The sequence below is a fragment of the Gasterosteus aculeatus genome, chromosome 2 (assembly GCF_964276395.1).
Source record: "Gasterosteus aculeatus chromosome 2, fGasAcu3.hap1.1, whole genome shotgun sequence".
NCBI lineage: Eukaryota > Metazoa > Chordata > Actinopteri > Perciformes > Gasterosteidae > Gasterosteus > Gasterosteus aculeatus.
In genome coordinates this window covers 22,165,938-22,175,933 of record NC_135689.1, presented here as the reverse complement: position 1 = coordinate 22,175,933, position 9,996 = coordinate 22,165,938, and the positions used below count along the sequence as shown (strand labels likewise).

At 44.4% G+C, this 9,996-nt stretch overlaps 42 non-coding genes across 42 annotated transcripts; all 42 read right to left on the bottom strand.

Moving 5' to 3' along the window:
* Window positions 1–116: 116 nt before the first annotated feature.
* On the bottom strand, window positions 117–235 carry LOC144389565 (5S ribosomal RNA). The gene has a single exon (XR_013453695.1). It is a non-coding gene; the product is annotated as a 5S ribosomal RNA (ribosomal RNA).
* Window positions 236–351: 116 nt separating this feature from the next.
* Window positions 352–470, bottom strand: LOC144391319 (5S ribosomal RNA). The gene has a single exon (XR_013455236.1). It is a non-coding gene; the product is annotated as a 5S ribosomal RNA (ribosomal RNA).
* Window positions 471–587: 117 nt separating this feature from the next.
* On the bottom strand, window positions 588–706 carry LOC144389549 (5S ribosomal RNA). The gene has a single exon (XR_013453667.1). It is a non-coding gene; the product is annotated as a 5S ribosomal RNA (ribosomal RNA).
* A 116-nt stretch (window positions 707–822) lies between these two features.
* On the bottom strand, window positions 823–941 carry LOC144389733 (5S ribosomal RNA). The gene has a single exon (XR_013453883.1). It is a non-coding gene; the product is annotated as a 5S ribosomal RNA (ribosomal RNA).
* A 116-nt stretch (window positions 942–1,057) lies between these two features.
* On the bottom strand, window positions 1,058–1,176 carry LOC144389732 (5S ribosomal RNA). Its single transcript, XR_013453880.1, has one exon. It is a non-coding gene; the product is annotated as a 5S ribosomal RNA (ribosomal RNA).
* Window positions 1,177–1,292: 116 nt separating this feature from the next.
* On the bottom strand, window positions 1,293–1,411 carry LOC144395934 (5S ribosomal RNA). The gene has a single exon (XR_013458080.1). It is a non-coding gene; the product is annotated as a 5S ribosomal RNA (ribosomal RNA).
* A 117-nt stretch (window positions 1,412–1,528) lies between these two features.
* On the bottom strand, window positions 1,529–1,647 carry LOC144389532 (5S ribosomal RNA). Its single transcript, XR_013453650.1, has one exon. It is a non-coding gene; the product is annotated as a 5S ribosomal RNA (ribosomal RNA).
* Window positions 1,648–1,763: 116 nt separating this feature from the next.
* On the bottom strand, window positions 1,764–1,882 carry LOC144391317 (5S ribosomal RNA). Its single transcript, XR_013455233.1, has one exon. It is a non-coding gene; the product is annotated as a 5S ribosomal RNA (ribosomal RNA).
* Window positions 1,883–1,999: 117 nt separating this feature from the next.
* Window positions 2,000–2,118, bottom strand: LOC144401560 (5S ribosomal RNA). The gene has a single exon (XR_013463495.1). It is a non-coding gene; the product is annotated as a 5S ribosomal RNA (ribosomal RNA).
* A 117-nt stretch (window positions 2,119–2,235) lies between these two features.
* Window positions 2,236–2,354, bottom strand: LOC144398172 (5S ribosomal RNA). Its single transcript, XR_013460319.1, has one exon. It is a non-coding gene; the product is annotated as a 5S ribosomal RNA (ribosomal RNA).
* Window positions 2,355–2,470: 116 nt separating this feature from the next.
* Window positions 2,471–2,589, bottom strand: LOC144391310 (5S ribosomal RNA). The gene has a single exon (XR_013455227.1). It is a non-coding gene; the product is annotated as a 5S ribosomal RNA (ribosomal RNA).
* A 117-nt stretch (window positions 2,590–2,706) lies between these two features.
* Window positions 2,707–2,825, bottom strand: LOC144401559 (5S ribosomal RNA). Its single transcript, XR_013463494.1, has one exon. It is a non-coding gene; the product is annotated as a 5S ribosomal RNA (ribosomal RNA).
* A 117-nt stretch (window positions 2,826–2,942) lies between these two features.
* Window positions 2,943–3,061, bottom strand: LOC144401574 (5S ribosomal RNA). Its single transcript, XR_013463509.1, has one exon. It is a non-coding gene; the product is annotated as a 5S ribosomal RNA (ribosomal RNA).
* Window positions 3,062–3,177: 116 nt separating this feature from the next.
* On the bottom strand, window positions 3,178–3,296 carry LOC144395933 (5S ribosomal RNA). The gene has a single exon (XR_013458079.1). It is a non-coding gene; the product is annotated as a 5S ribosomal RNA (ribosomal RNA).
* Window positions 3,297–3,412: 116 nt separating this feature from the next.
* LOC144391307 (5S ribosomal RNA) lies at window positions 3,413–3,531 on the bottom strand. Its single transcript, XR_013455223.1, has one exon. It is a non-coding gene; the product is annotated as a 5S ribosomal RNA (ribosomal RNA).
* Window positions 3,532–3,648: 117 nt separating this feature from the next.
* LOC144405081 (5S ribosomal RNA) lies at window positions 3,649–3,767 on the bottom strand. The gene has a single exon (XR_013467024.1). It is a non-coding gene; the product is annotated as a 5S ribosomal RNA (ribosomal RNA).
* Window positions 3,768–3,883: 116 nt separating this feature from the next.
* LOC144395932 (5S ribosomal RNA) lies at window positions 3,884–4,002 on the bottom strand. Its single transcript, XR_013458078.1, has one exon. It is a non-coding gene; the product is annotated as a 5S ribosomal RNA (ribosomal RNA).
* A 117-nt stretch (window positions 4,003–4,119) lies between these two features.
* On the bottom strand, window positions 4,120–4,238 carry LOC144405070 (5S ribosomal RNA). Its single transcript, XR_013467012.1, has one exon. It is a non-coding gene; the product is annotated as a 5S ribosomal RNA (ribosomal RNA).
* A 116-nt stretch (window positions 4,239–4,354) lies between these two features.
* Window positions 4,355–4,473, bottom strand: LOC144395930 (5S ribosomal RNA). The gene has a single exon (XR_013458076.1). It is a non-coding gene; the product is annotated as a 5S ribosomal RNA (ribosomal RNA).
* Window positions 4,474–4,590: 117 nt separating this feature from the next.
* LOC144397146 (5S ribosomal RNA) lies at window positions 4,591–4,709 on the bottom strand. Its single transcript, XR_013459291.1, has one exon. It is a non-coding gene; the product is annotated as a 5S ribosomal RNA (ribosomal RNA).
* A 116-nt stretch (window positions 4,710–4,825) lies between these two features.
* LOC144395929 (5S ribosomal RNA) lies at window positions 4,826–4,944 on the bottom strand. The gene has a single exon (XR_013458075.1). It is a non-coding gene; the product is annotated as a 5S ribosomal RNA (ribosomal RNA).
* A 117-nt stretch (window positions 4,945–5,061) lies between these two features.
* On the bottom strand, window positions 5,062–5,180 carry LOC144405059 (5S ribosomal RNA). Its single transcript, XR_013467001.1, has one exon. It is a non-coding gene; the product is annotated as a 5S ribosomal RNA (ribosomal RNA).
* Window positions 5,181–5,296: 116 nt separating this feature from the next.
* On the bottom strand, window positions 5,297–5,415 carry LOC144395928 (5S ribosomal RNA). Its single transcript, XR_013458074.1, has one exon. It is a non-coding gene; the product is annotated as a 5S ribosomal RNA (ribosomal RNA).
* A 116-nt stretch (window positions 5,416–5,531) lies between these two features.
* LOC144395927 (5S ribosomal RNA) lies at window positions 5,532–5,650 on the bottom strand. The gene has a single exon (XR_013458073.1). It is a non-coding gene; the product is annotated as a 5S ribosomal RNA (ribosomal RNA).
* Window positions 5,651–5,767: 117 nt separating this feature from the next.
* LOC144405048 (5S ribosomal RNA) lies at window positions 5,768–5,886 on the bottom strand. The gene has a single exon (XR_013466990.1). It is a non-coding gene; the product is annotated as a 5S ribosomal RNA (ribosomal RNA).
* Window positions 5,887–6,002: 116 nt separating this feature from the next.
* Window positions 6,003–6,121, bottom strand: LOC144395926 (5S ribosomal RNA). Its single transcript, XR_013458072.1, has one exon. It is a non-coding gene; the product is annotated as a 5S ribosomal RNA (ribosomal RNA).
* A 117-nt stretch (window positions 6,122–6,238) lies between these two features.
* LOC144405037 (5S ribosomal RNA) lies at window positions 6,239–6,357 on the bottom strand. The gene has a single exon (XR_013466979.1). It is a non-coding gene; the product is annotated as a 5S ribosomal RNA (ribosomal RNA).
* Window positions 6,358–6,473: 116 nt separating this feature from the next.
* Window positions 6,474–6,592, bottom strand: LOC144395925 (5S ribosomal RNA). Its single transcript, XR_013458071.1, has one exon. It is a non-coding gene; the product is annotated as a 5S ribosomal RNA (ribosomal RNA).
* A 117-nt stretch (window positions 6,593–6,709) lies between these two features.
* Window positions 6,710–6,828, bottom strand: LOC144397145 (5S ribosomal RNA). Its single transcript, XR_013459290.1, has one exon. It is a non-coding gene; the product is annotated as a 5S ribosomal RNA (ribosomal RNA).
* A 116-nt stretch (window positions 6,829–6,944) lies between these two features.
* On the bottom strand, window positions 6,945–7,063 carry LOC144395924 (5S ribosomal RNA). Its single transcript, XR_013458070.1, has one exon. It is a non-coding gene; the product is annotated as a 5S ribosomal RNA (ribosomal RNA).
* A 117-nt stretch (window positions 7,064–7,180) lies between these two features.
* LOC144400843 (5S ribosomal RNA) lies at window positions 7,181–7,299 on the bottom strand. Its single transcript, XR_013462778.1, has one exon. It is a non-coding gene; the product is annotated as a 5S ribosomal RNA (ribosomal RNA).
* Window positions 7,300–7,415: 116 nt separating this feature from the next.
* Window positions 7,416–7,534, bottom strand: LOC144395923 (5S ribosomal RNA). Its single transcript, XR_013458069.1, has one exon. It is a non-coding gene; the product is annotated as a 5S ribosomal RNA (ribosomal RNA).
* Window positions 7,535–7,650: 116 nt separating this feature from the next.
* LOC144391305 (5S ribosomal RNA) lies at window positions 7,651–7,769 on the bottom strand. The gene has a single exon (XR_013455222.1). It is a non-coding gene; the product is annotated as a 5S ribosomal RNA (ribosomal RNA).
* A 117-nt stretch (window positions 7,770–7,886) lies between these two features.
* LOC144405025 (5S ribosomal RNA) lies at window positions 7,887–8,005 on the bottom strand. The gene has a single exon (XR_013466966.1). It is a non-coding gene; the product is annotated as a 5S ribosomal RNA (ribosomal RNA).
* A 116-nt stretch (window positions 8,006–8,121) lies between these two features.
* LOC144395922 (5S ribosomal RNA) lies at window positions 8,122–8,240 on the bottom strand. Its single transcript, XR_013458068.1, has one exon. It is a non-coding gene; the product is annotated as a 5S ribosomal RNA (ribosomal RNA).
* Window positions 8,241–8,357: 117 nt separating this feature from the next.
* LOC144397143 (5S ribosomal RNA) lies at window positions 8,358–8,476 on the bottom strand. The gene has a single exon (XR_013459288.1). It is a non-coding gene; the product is annotated as a 5S ribosomal RNA (ribosomal RNA).
* Window positions 8,477–8,592: 116 nt separating this feature from the next.
* Window positions 8,593–8,711, bottom strand: LOC144399294 (5S ribosomal RNA). The gene has a single exon (XR_013461439.1). It is a non-coding gene; the product is annotated as a 5S ribosomal RNA (ribosomal RNA).
* Window positions 8,712–8,828: 117 nt separating this feature from the next.
* On the bottom strand, window positions 8,829–8,947 carry LOC144405014 (5S ribosomal RNA). Its single transcript, XR_013466955.1, has one exon. It is a non-coding gene; the product is annotated as a 5S ribosomal RNA (ribosomal RNA).
* Window positions 8,948–9,063: 116 nt separating this feature from the next.
* Window positions 9,064–9,182, bottom strand: LOC144395921 (5S ribosomal RNA). Its single transcript, XR_013458066.1, has one exon. It is a non-coding gene; the product is annotated as a 5S ribosomal RNA (ribosomal RNA).
* Window positions 9,183–9,299: 117 nt separating this feature from the next.
* On the bottom strand, window positions 9,300–9,418 carry LOC144397142 (5S ribosomal RNA). Its single transcript, XR_013459287.1, has one exon. It is a non-coding gene; the product is annotated as a 5S ribosomal RNA (ribosomal RNA).
* Window positions 9,419–9,534: 116 nt separating this feature from the next.
* Window positions 9,535–9,653, bottom strand: LOC144395919 (5S ribosomal RNA). Its single transcript, XR_013458064.1, has one exon. It is a non-coding gene; the product is annotated as a 5S ribosomal RNA (ribosomal RNA).
* Window positions 9,654–9,770: 117 nt separating this feature from the next.
* LOC144405003 (5S ribosomal RNA) lies at window positions 9,771–9,889 on the bottom strand. Its single transcript, XR_013466944.1, has one exon. It is a non-coding gene; the product is annotated as a 5S ribosomal RNA (ribosomal RNA).
* Window positions 9,890–9,996: the final 107 nt, after the last annotated feature.

The following is a 9,996-nucleotide window of genomic DNA, read 5'->3' as shown; positions in this document are numbered from 1 at the left end:
ACTGTATGTCCTCTTCCTAATCTTTTAAAATGTGTCAAAGGTTTTGGAGTTTTGATAATGAAAAAGGAGTCACTTTCTAATGCCTTCTCGATTTCTTCCAGAGAGAGAAATGAAAAAGCTTACGGCACCTGGGATTCCCAGGCGGTCTTCCATCCAAGTACTAACCAGGCCCTACTCTGCTTAGCTTCTGAGATCTGACGAGATCAGGCGGAGCCAGAGAGGTATGGCCGTAAGCAACTGTATGTCCTCTACCTAATCTTTTAAAATGTGTCAAAGGTTTTGTAGTTTTGACAATTAAATGGAGTCACTTTCTAAGGCCTTCTCTGTGTCTTTTACAGATCGAAATGAAAAAGCTTACAGCACCTGGGATTCCCAGGCGGTCTTCCATCCAAGTACTAACCAGGCCCTACTCTGCTTAGCTTCTGAGATCAGACGAGATCAGGCGAAGCCAGAGAGGTATGGCCGTAAGCAACTGTATGTCCTCTTCCTAATATTTTAAAATGTGTCAAAGGTTTTGGAGTTTAGATAATGAAAAAGGAGTCACTTTCTAATGCCTTCTCGATTTCTTCCAGAGAGAGAAATGAAAAAGCTTACGGCACCTGGGATTCCCAGGCGGTCTTCCATCCAAGTACTAACCAGGCCCTACTCTGCTTAGCTTCTGAGATCTGACGAGATCAGGCGGAGCCAGAGAGGTATGGCCGTAAGCAACTGTATGTCCTCTTCCTAATCTTTTAAAATGTGTCAAAGGTTTTGTAGTTTTGACAATGAAATGGAGTCACTTTCTAAGGCCTTCTCTGTGTCTTTTACAGATCGAAATGAAAAAGCTTACAGCACCTGGGATTCCCAGGCGGTCTTCCATCCAAGTACTAACCAGGCCCTACTCTGCTTAGCTTCTGAGATCTGACGAGATCAGGCGGAGCCAGAGAGGTATGGCCGTAAGCAACTGTATGTCCTCTACCTAATCTTTTAAAATGTGTCAAAGGTTTTGTAGTTTTGACAATTAAATGGAGTCACTTTCTAAGGCCTTCTCTGTGTCTTTTACAGATCGAAATGAAAAAGCTTACAGCACCTGGGATTCCCAGGCGGTCTTCCATCCAAGTACTAACCAGGCCCTACTCTGCTTAGCTTCTGAGATCTGACGAGATCAGGCGGAGCCAGAGAGGTATGGCCGTAAGCAACTGTATGTCCTCTACCTAATCTTTTAAAATGTGTCAAAGGTTTTGGAGTTTTGACAATGAAATGGAGTCACTTTCTAAGTTCTTCTTTGTGTCTTTTACAGATCGAAATAAAAAAGCTTACAGCACCTGGGATTCCCAGGCGGTCTTCCATCCAAGTACTAACCAGGCCCTACTCTGCTTAGCTTCTGAGATCAGACGAGATCAGGCGGAGCCAGAGAGGTATGGCCGTAAGCAACTGTATGTCCTCTTCCTAATCTTTTAAAATGTGTCAAAGGTTTTGGAGTTTTGATAATGAAAAAGGAGTCACTTTCTAATGCCTTCTCGATTTCTTCCAGAGAGAGAAATGAAAAAGCTTACGGCACCTGGGATTCCCAGGCGGTCTTCCATCCAAGTACTAACCAGGCCCTACTCTGCTTAGCTTCTGAGATCTGACGAGATCAGGCGGAGCCAGAGAGGTATGGCCGTAAGCAACTGTATGTCCTCTACCTAATCTTTTAAAATGTGTCAAAGGTTTTGTAGTTTTGACAATTAAATGGAGTCACTTTCTAAGGCCTTCTCTGTGTCTTTTACAGATCGAAATGAAAAAGCTTACAGCACCTGGGATTCCCAGGCGGTCTTCCATCCAAGTACTAACCAGGCCCTACTCTGCTTAGCTTCTGAGATCAGACGAGATCAGGCGAAGCCAGAGAGGTATGGCCGTAAGCAACTGTATGTCCTCTTCCTAATATTTTAAAATGTGTCAAAGGTTTTGGAGTTTAGATAATGAAAAAGGAGTCACTTTCTAATGCCTTCTCGATTTCTTCCAGAGAGAGAAATGAAAAAGCTTACGGCACCTGGGATTCCCAGGCGGTCTTCCATCCAAGTACTAACCAGGCCCTACTCTGCTTAGCTTCTGAGATCAGACGAGATCAGGCGGAGCCAGAGAGGTATGGCCGTAAGCAACTGTATGTCCTCTTCCTAATCTTTTAAAATGTGTCAAAGGTTTTGGAGTTTTGATAATGAAAAAGGAGTCACTTTCTAATGCCTTCTCGATTTCTTCCAGAGAGAGAAATGAAAAAGCTTACGGCACCTGGGATTCCCAGGCGGTCTTCCATCCAAGTACTAACCAGGCCCTACTCTGCTTAGCTTCTGAGATCTGACGAGATCAGGCGGAGCCGGAGAGGTATGGCCGTAAGCAACTGTATGTCCTCTACCTAATCTTTTAAAATGTGTCAAAGGTTTTGTAGTTTTGACAATTAAATGGAGTCACTTTCTAAGGCCTTCTCTGTGTCTTTTACAGATCGAAATGAAAAAGCTTACAGCACCTGGGATTCCCAGGCGGTCTTCCATCCAAGTACTAACCAGGCCCTACTCTGCTTAGCTTCTGAGATCAGACGAGATCAGGCGAAGCCAGAGAGGTATGGCCGTAAGCAACTGTATGTCCTCTTCCTAATATTTTAAAATGTGTCAAAGGTTTTGGAGTTTAGATAATGAAAAAGGAGTCACTTTCTAATGCCTTCTCGATTTCTTCCAGAGAGAGAAATGAAAAAGCTTACGGCACCTGGGATTCCCAGGCGGTCTTCCATCCAAGTACTAACCAGGCCCTACTCTGCTTAGCTTCTGAGATCAGACGAGATCAGGCGGAGCCAGAGAGGTATGGCCGTAAGCAACTGTATGTCCTCTTCCTAATCTTTTAAAATGTGTCAAAGGTTTTGGAGTTTTGATAATGAAAAAGGAGTCACTTTCTAATGCCTTCTCGATTTCTTCCAGAGAGAGAAATGAAAAAGCTTACGGCACCTGGGATTCCCAGGCGGTCTTCCATCCAAGTACTAACCAGGCCCTACTCTGCTTAGCTTCTGAGATCTGATGAGATCAGGCGGAGCCAGAGAGGTATGGCCGTAAGCAACTGTATGTCCTCTTCCTAATCTTTTAAAATGTGTCAAAGGTTTTGTAGTTTTGACAATGAAATGGAGTCACTTTCTAAGGCCTTCTCTGTGTCTTTTACAGATCGAAATGAAAAAGCTTACAGCACCTGGGATTCCCAGGCGGTCTTCCATCCAAGTACTAACCAGGCCCTACTCTGCTTAGCTTCTGAGATCAGACGAGATCAGGCGGAGCCAGAGAGGTATGGCCGTAAGCAACTGTATGTCCTCTACCTAATCTTTTAAAATGTGTCAAAGGTTTTGGAGTTTATACAATGAAATGGAGTCACTTTCTAAGTTCTTCTTTGTGTCTTTTACAGATCGAAATAAAAAAGCTTACAGCACCTGGGATTCCCAGGCGGTCTTCCATCCAAGTACTAACCAGGCCCTACTCTGCTTAGCTTCTGAGATCAGACGAGATCAGGCGAAGCCAGAGAGGTATGGCCGTAAGCAACTGTATGTCCTCTTCCTAATATTTTAAAATGTGTCAAAGGTTTTGGAGTTTAGATAATGAAAAAGGAGTCACTTTCTAATGCCTTCTCGATTTCTTCCAGAGAGAGAAATGAAAAAGCTTACGGCACCTGGGATTCCCAGGCGGTCTTCCATCCAAGTACTAACCAGGCCCTACTCTGCTTAGCTTCTGAGATCTGACGAGATCAGGCGGAGCCAGAGAGGTATGGCCGTAAGCAACTGTATGTCCTCTTCCTAATCTTTTAAAATGTGTCAAAGGTTTTGTAGTTTTGACAATGAAATGGAGTCACTTTCTAAGGCCTTCTCTGTGTCTTTTACAGATCGAAATGAAAAAGCTTACAGCACCTGGGATTCCCAGGCGGTCTTCCATCCAAGTACTAACCAGGCCCTACTCTGCTTAGCTTCTGAGATCAGACGAGATCAGGCGGAGCCAGAGAGGTATGGCCGTAAGCAACTGTATGTCCTCTACCTAATCTTTTAAAATGTGTCAAAGGTTTTGGAGTTTTGATAATGAAAAAGGAGTCACTTTCTAATGCCTTCTCGATTTCTTCCAGAGAGAGAAATGAAAAAGCTTACGGCACCTGGGATTCCCAGGCGGTCTTCCATCCAAGTACTAACCAGGCCCTACTCTGCTTAGCTTCTGAGATCTGACGAGATCAGGCGGAGCCAGAGAGGTATGGCCGTAAGCAACCGTATGTCCTCTTCCTAATCTTTTAAAATGTGTCAAAGGTTTTGTAGTTTTGACAATGAAATGGAGTCACTTTCTAAGGCCTTCTCTGTGTCTTTTACAGATCGAAATGAAAAAGCTTACAGCACCTGGGATTCCCAGGCGGTCTTCCATCCAAGTACTAACCAGGCCCTACTCTGCTTAGCTTCTGAGATCAGACGAGATCAGGCGGAGCCAGAGAGGTATGGCCGTAAGCAACTGTATGTCCTCTTCCTAATCTTTTAAAATGTGTCAAAGGTTTTGGAGTTTTGATAATGAAAAAGGAGTCACTTTCTAATGCCTTCTCGATTTCTTCCAGAGAGAGAAATGAAAAAGCTTACGGCACCTGGGATTCCCAGGCGGTCTTCCATCCAAGTACTAACCAGGCCCTACTCTGCTTAGCTTCTGAGATCAGACGAGATCAGGCGGAGCAAGAGAGGTATGGCCGTAAGCAACTGTATGTCCTCTTCCTAATCTTTTAAAATGTGTCAAAGGTTTTGTAGTTTTGACAATGAAATGGAGTCACTTTCTAAGGCCTTCTCTGTGTCTTTTACAGATCGAAATGAAAAAGCTTACAGCACCTGGGATTCCCAGGCGGTCTTCCATCCAAGTACTAACCAGGCCCTACTCTGCTTAGCTTCTGAGATCAGACGAGATCAGGCGGAGCCAGAGAGGTATGGCCGTAAGCAACTGTATGTCCTCTTCCTAATCTTTTAAAATGTGTCAAAGGTTTTGGAGTTTTGATAATGAAAAAGGAGTCACTTTCTAATGCCTTCTCGATTTCTTCCAGAGAGAGAAATGAAAAAGCTTACGGCACCTGGGATTCCCAGGCGGTCTTCCATCCAAGTACTAACCAGGCCCTACTCTGCTTAGCTTCTGAGATCTGACGAGATCAGGCGGAGCCAGAGAGGTATGGCCGTAAGCAACTGTATGTCCTCTTCCTAATCTTTTAAAATGTGTCAAAGGTTTTGTAGTTTTGACAATGAAATGGAGTCACTTTCTAAGGCCTTCTCTGTGTCTTTTACAGATCGAAATGAAAAAGCTTACAGCACCTGGGATTCCCAGGCGGTCTTCCATCCAAGTACTAACCAGGCCCTACTCTGCTTAGCTTCTGAGATCAGACGAGATCAGGCGGAGCCAGAGAGGTATGGCCGTAAGCAACTGTATGTCCTCTTCCTAATCTTTTAAAATGTGTCAAAGGTTTTGTAGTTTTGACAATGAAATGGAGTCACTTTCTAAGGCCTTCTCTGTGTCTTTTACAGATCGAAATGAAAAAGCTTACAGCACCTGGGATTCCCAGGCGGTCTTCCATCCAAGTACTAACCAGGCCCTACTCTGCTTAGCTTCTGAGATCAGACGAGATCAGGCGGAGCCAGAGAGGTATGGCCGTAAGCAACTGTATGTCCTCTTCCTAATCTTTTAAAATGTGTCAAAGGTTTTGGAGTTTTGATAATGAAAAAGGAGTCACTTTCTAATGCCTTCTCGATTTCTTCCAGAGAGAGAAATGAAAAAGCTTACGGCACCTGGGATTCCCAGGCGGTCTTCCATCCAAGTACTAACCAGGCCCTACTCTGCTTAGCTTCTGAGATCTGACGAGATCAGGCGGAGCCAGAGAGGTATGGCCGTAAGCAACTGTATGTCCTCTTCCTAATCTTTTAAAATGTGTCAAAGGTTTTGTAGTTTTGACAATGAAATGGAGTCACTTTCTAAGGCCTTCTCTGTGTCTTTTACAGATCGAAATGAAAAAGCTTACAGCACCTGGGATTCCCAGGCGGTCTTCCATCCAAGTACTAACCAGGCCCTACTCTGCTTAGCTTCTGAGATCAGACGAGATCAGGCGGAGCCAGAGAGGTATGGCCGTAAGCAACTGTATGTCCTCTACCTAATCTTTTAAAATGTGTCAAAGGTTTTGGAGTTTTGATAATGAAAAAGGAGTCACTTTCTAATGCCTTCTCGATTTCTTCCAGAGAGAGAAATGAAAAAGCTTACGGCACCTGGGATTCCCAGGCGGTCTTCCATCCAAGTACTAACCAGGCCCTACTCTGCTTAGCTTCTGAGATCTGACGAGATCAGGCGGAGCCAGAGAGGTATGGCCGTAAGCAACCGTATGTCCTCTTCCTAATCTTTTAAAATGTGTCAAAGGTTTTGTAGTTTTGACAATGAAATGGAGTCACTTTCTAAGGCCTTCTCTGTGTCTTTTACAGATCGAAATGAAAAAGCTTACAGCACCTGGGATTCCCAGGCGGTCTTCCATCCAAGTACTAACCAGGCCCTACTCTGCTTAGCTTCTGAGATCAGACGAGATCAGGCGGAGCCAGAGAGGTATGGCCGTAAGCAACTGTATGTCCTCTTCCTAATCTTTTAAAATGTGTCAAAGGTTTTGGAGTTTTGATAATGAAAAAGGAGTCACTTTCTAATGCCTTCTCGATTTCTTCCAGAGAGAGAAATGAAAAAGCTTACGGCACCTGGGATTCCCAGGCGGTCTTCCATCCAAGTACTAACCAGGCCCTACTCTGCTTAGCTTCTGAGATCAGACGAGATCAGGCGGAGCAAGAGAGGTATGGCCGTAAGCAACTGTATGTCCTCTTCCTAATCTTTTAAAATGTGTCAAAGGTTTTGTAGTTTTGACAATGAAATGGAGTCACTTTCTAAGGCCTTCTCTGTGTCTTTTACAGATCGAAATGAAAAAGCTTACAGCACCTGGGATTCCCAGGCGGTCTTCCATCCAAGTACTAACCAGGCCCTACTCTGCTTAGCTTCTGAGATCAGACGAGATCAGGCGGAGCCAGAGAGGTATGGCCGTAAGCAACTGTATGTCCTCTTCCTAATCTTTTAAAATGTGTCAAAGGTTTTGGAGTTTTGATAATGAAAAAGGAGTCACTTTCTAATGCCTTCTCGATTTCTTCCAGAGAGAGAAATGAAAAAGCTTACGGCACCTGGGATTCCCAGGCGGTCTTCCATCCAAGTACTAACCAGGCCCTACTCTGCTTAGCTTCTGAGATCTGACGAGATCAGGAGGAGCCAGAGAGGTATGGCCGTAAGCAACTGTATGTCCTCTTCCTAATCTTTTAAAATGTGTCAAAGGTTTTGTAGTTTTGACAATGAAATGGAGTCACTTTCTAAGGCCTTCTCTGTGTCTTTTACAGATCGAAATGAAAAAGCTTACAGCACCTGGGATTCCCAGGCGGTCTTCCATCCAAGTACTAACCAGGCCCTACTCTGCTTAGCTTCTGAGATCAGACGAGATCAGGCGGAGCCAGAGAGGTATGGCCGTAAGCAACTGTATGTCCTCTTCCTAATCTTTTAAAATGTGTCAAAGGTTTTGTAGTTTTGACAATGAAATGGAGTCACTTTCTAAGGCCTTCTCTGTGTCTTTTACAGATCGAAATAAAAAAGCTTACAGCACCTGGGATTCCCAGGCGGTCTTCCATCCAAGTACTAACCAGGCCCTACTCTGCTTAGCTTCTGAGATCAGACGAGATCAGGCGAAGCCAGAGAGGTATGGCCGTAAGCAACTGTATGTCCTCTTCCTAATATTTTAAAATGTGTCAAAGGTTTTGGAGTTTAGATAATGAAAAAGGAGTCACTTTCTAATGCCTTCTCGATTTCTTCCAGAGAGAGAAATGAAAAAGCTTACGGCACCTGGGATTCCCAGGCGGTCTTCCATCCAAGTACTAACCAGGCCCTACTCTGCTTAGCTTCTGAGATCTGACGAGATCAGGCGGAGCCAGAGAGGTATGGCCGTAAGCAACTGTATGTCCTCTTCCTAATCTTTTAAAATGTGTCAAAGGTTTTGTAGTTTTGACAATGAAATGGAGTCACTTTCTAAGGCCTTCTCTGTGTCTTTTACAGATCGAAATGAAAAAGCTTACAGCACCTGGGATTCCCAGGCGGTCTTCCATCCAAGTACTAACCAGGCCCTACTCTGCTTAGCTTCTGAGATCAGACGAGATCAGGCGGAGCCAGAGAGGTATGGCCGTAAGCAACTGTATGTCCTCTTCCTAATCTTTTAAAATGTGTCAAAGGTTTTGGAGTTTTGATAATGAAAAAGGAGTCACTTTCTAATGCCTTCTCGATTTCTTCCAGAGAGAGAAATGAAAAAGCTTACGGCACCTGGGATTCCCAGGCGGTCTTCCATCCAAGTACTAACCAGGCCCTACTCTGCTTAGCTTCTGAGATCAGACGAGATCAGGCGGAGCAAGAGAGGTATGGCCGTAAGCAACTGTATGTCCTCTTCCTAATCTTTTAAAATGTGTCAAAGGTTTTGTAGTTTTGACAATGAAATGGAGTCACTTTCTAAGGCCTTCTCTGTGTCTTTTACAGATCGAAATGAAAAAGCTTAAAGCACCTGGGATTCCCAGGCGGTCTTCCATCCAAGTACTAACCAGGCCCTACTCTGCTTAGCTTCTGAGATCAGACGAGATCAGGCGGAGCCAGAGAGGTATGGCCGTAAGCAACAGTATGTCCTCTTCCTAATCTTTTAAAATGTGTCAAAGGTTTTGGAGTTTTGATAATGAAAAAGGAGTCACTTTCTAATGCCTTCTCGATTTCTTCCAGAGAGAGAAATGAAAAAGCTTACGGCACCTGGGATTCCCAGGCGGTCTTCCATCCAAGTACTAACCAGGCCCTACTCTGCTTAGCTTCTGAGATCTGACGAGATCAGGCGGAGCCAGAGAGGTATGGCCGTAAGCAACCGTATGTCCTCTTCCTAATCTTTTAAAATGTGTCAAAGGTTTTGTAGTTTTGACAATGAAATGGAGTCACTTTCTAAGGCCTTCTCTGTGTCTTTTACAGATCGAAATGAAAAAGCTTACAGCACCTGGGATTCCCAGGCGGTCTTCCATCCAAGTACTAACCAGGCCCTACTCTGCTTAGCTTCTGAGATCAGACGAGATCAGGCGGAGCCAGAGAGGTATGGCCGTAAGCAACTGTATGTCCTCTTCCTAATCTTTTAAAATGTGTCAAAGGTTTTGGAGTTTTGATAATGAAAAAGGAGTCACTTTCTAATGCCTTCTCGATTTCTTCCAGAGAGAGAAATGAAAAAGCTTACGGCACCTGGGATTCCCAGGCGGTCTTCCATCCAAGTACTAACCAGGCCCTACTCTGCTTAGCTTCTGAGATCAGACGAGATCAGGCGGAGCAAGAGAGGTATGGCCGTAAGCAACTGTATGTCCTCTTCCTAATCTTTTAAAATGTGTCAAAGGTTTTGTAGTTTTGACAATGAAATGGAGTCACTTTCTAAGGCCTTCTCTGTGTCTTTTACAGATCGAAATGAAAAAGCTTACAGCACCTGGGATTCCCAGGCGGTCTTCCATCCAAGTACTAACCAGGCCCTACTCTGCTTAGCTTCTGAGATCAGACGAGATCAGGCGGAGCCAGAGAGGTATGGCCGTAAGCAACTGTATGTCCTCTTCCTAATCTTTTAAAATGTGTCAAAGGTTTTGGAGTTTTGATAATGAAAAAGGAGTCACTTTCTAATGCCTTCTCGATTTCTTCCAGAGAGAGAAATGAAAAAGCTTACGGCACCTGGGATTCCCAGGCGGTCTTCCATCCAAGTACTAACCAGGCCCTACTCTGCTTAGCTTCTGAGATCTGACGAGATCAGGCGGAGCCAGAGAGGTATGGCCGTAAGCAACTGTATGTCCTCTTCCTAATCTTTTAAAATGTGTCAAAGGTTTTGTAGTTTTGACAATGAAATGGAGTCACTTTCTAAGGCCTTCTCTGTGTCTTTTACAGATCG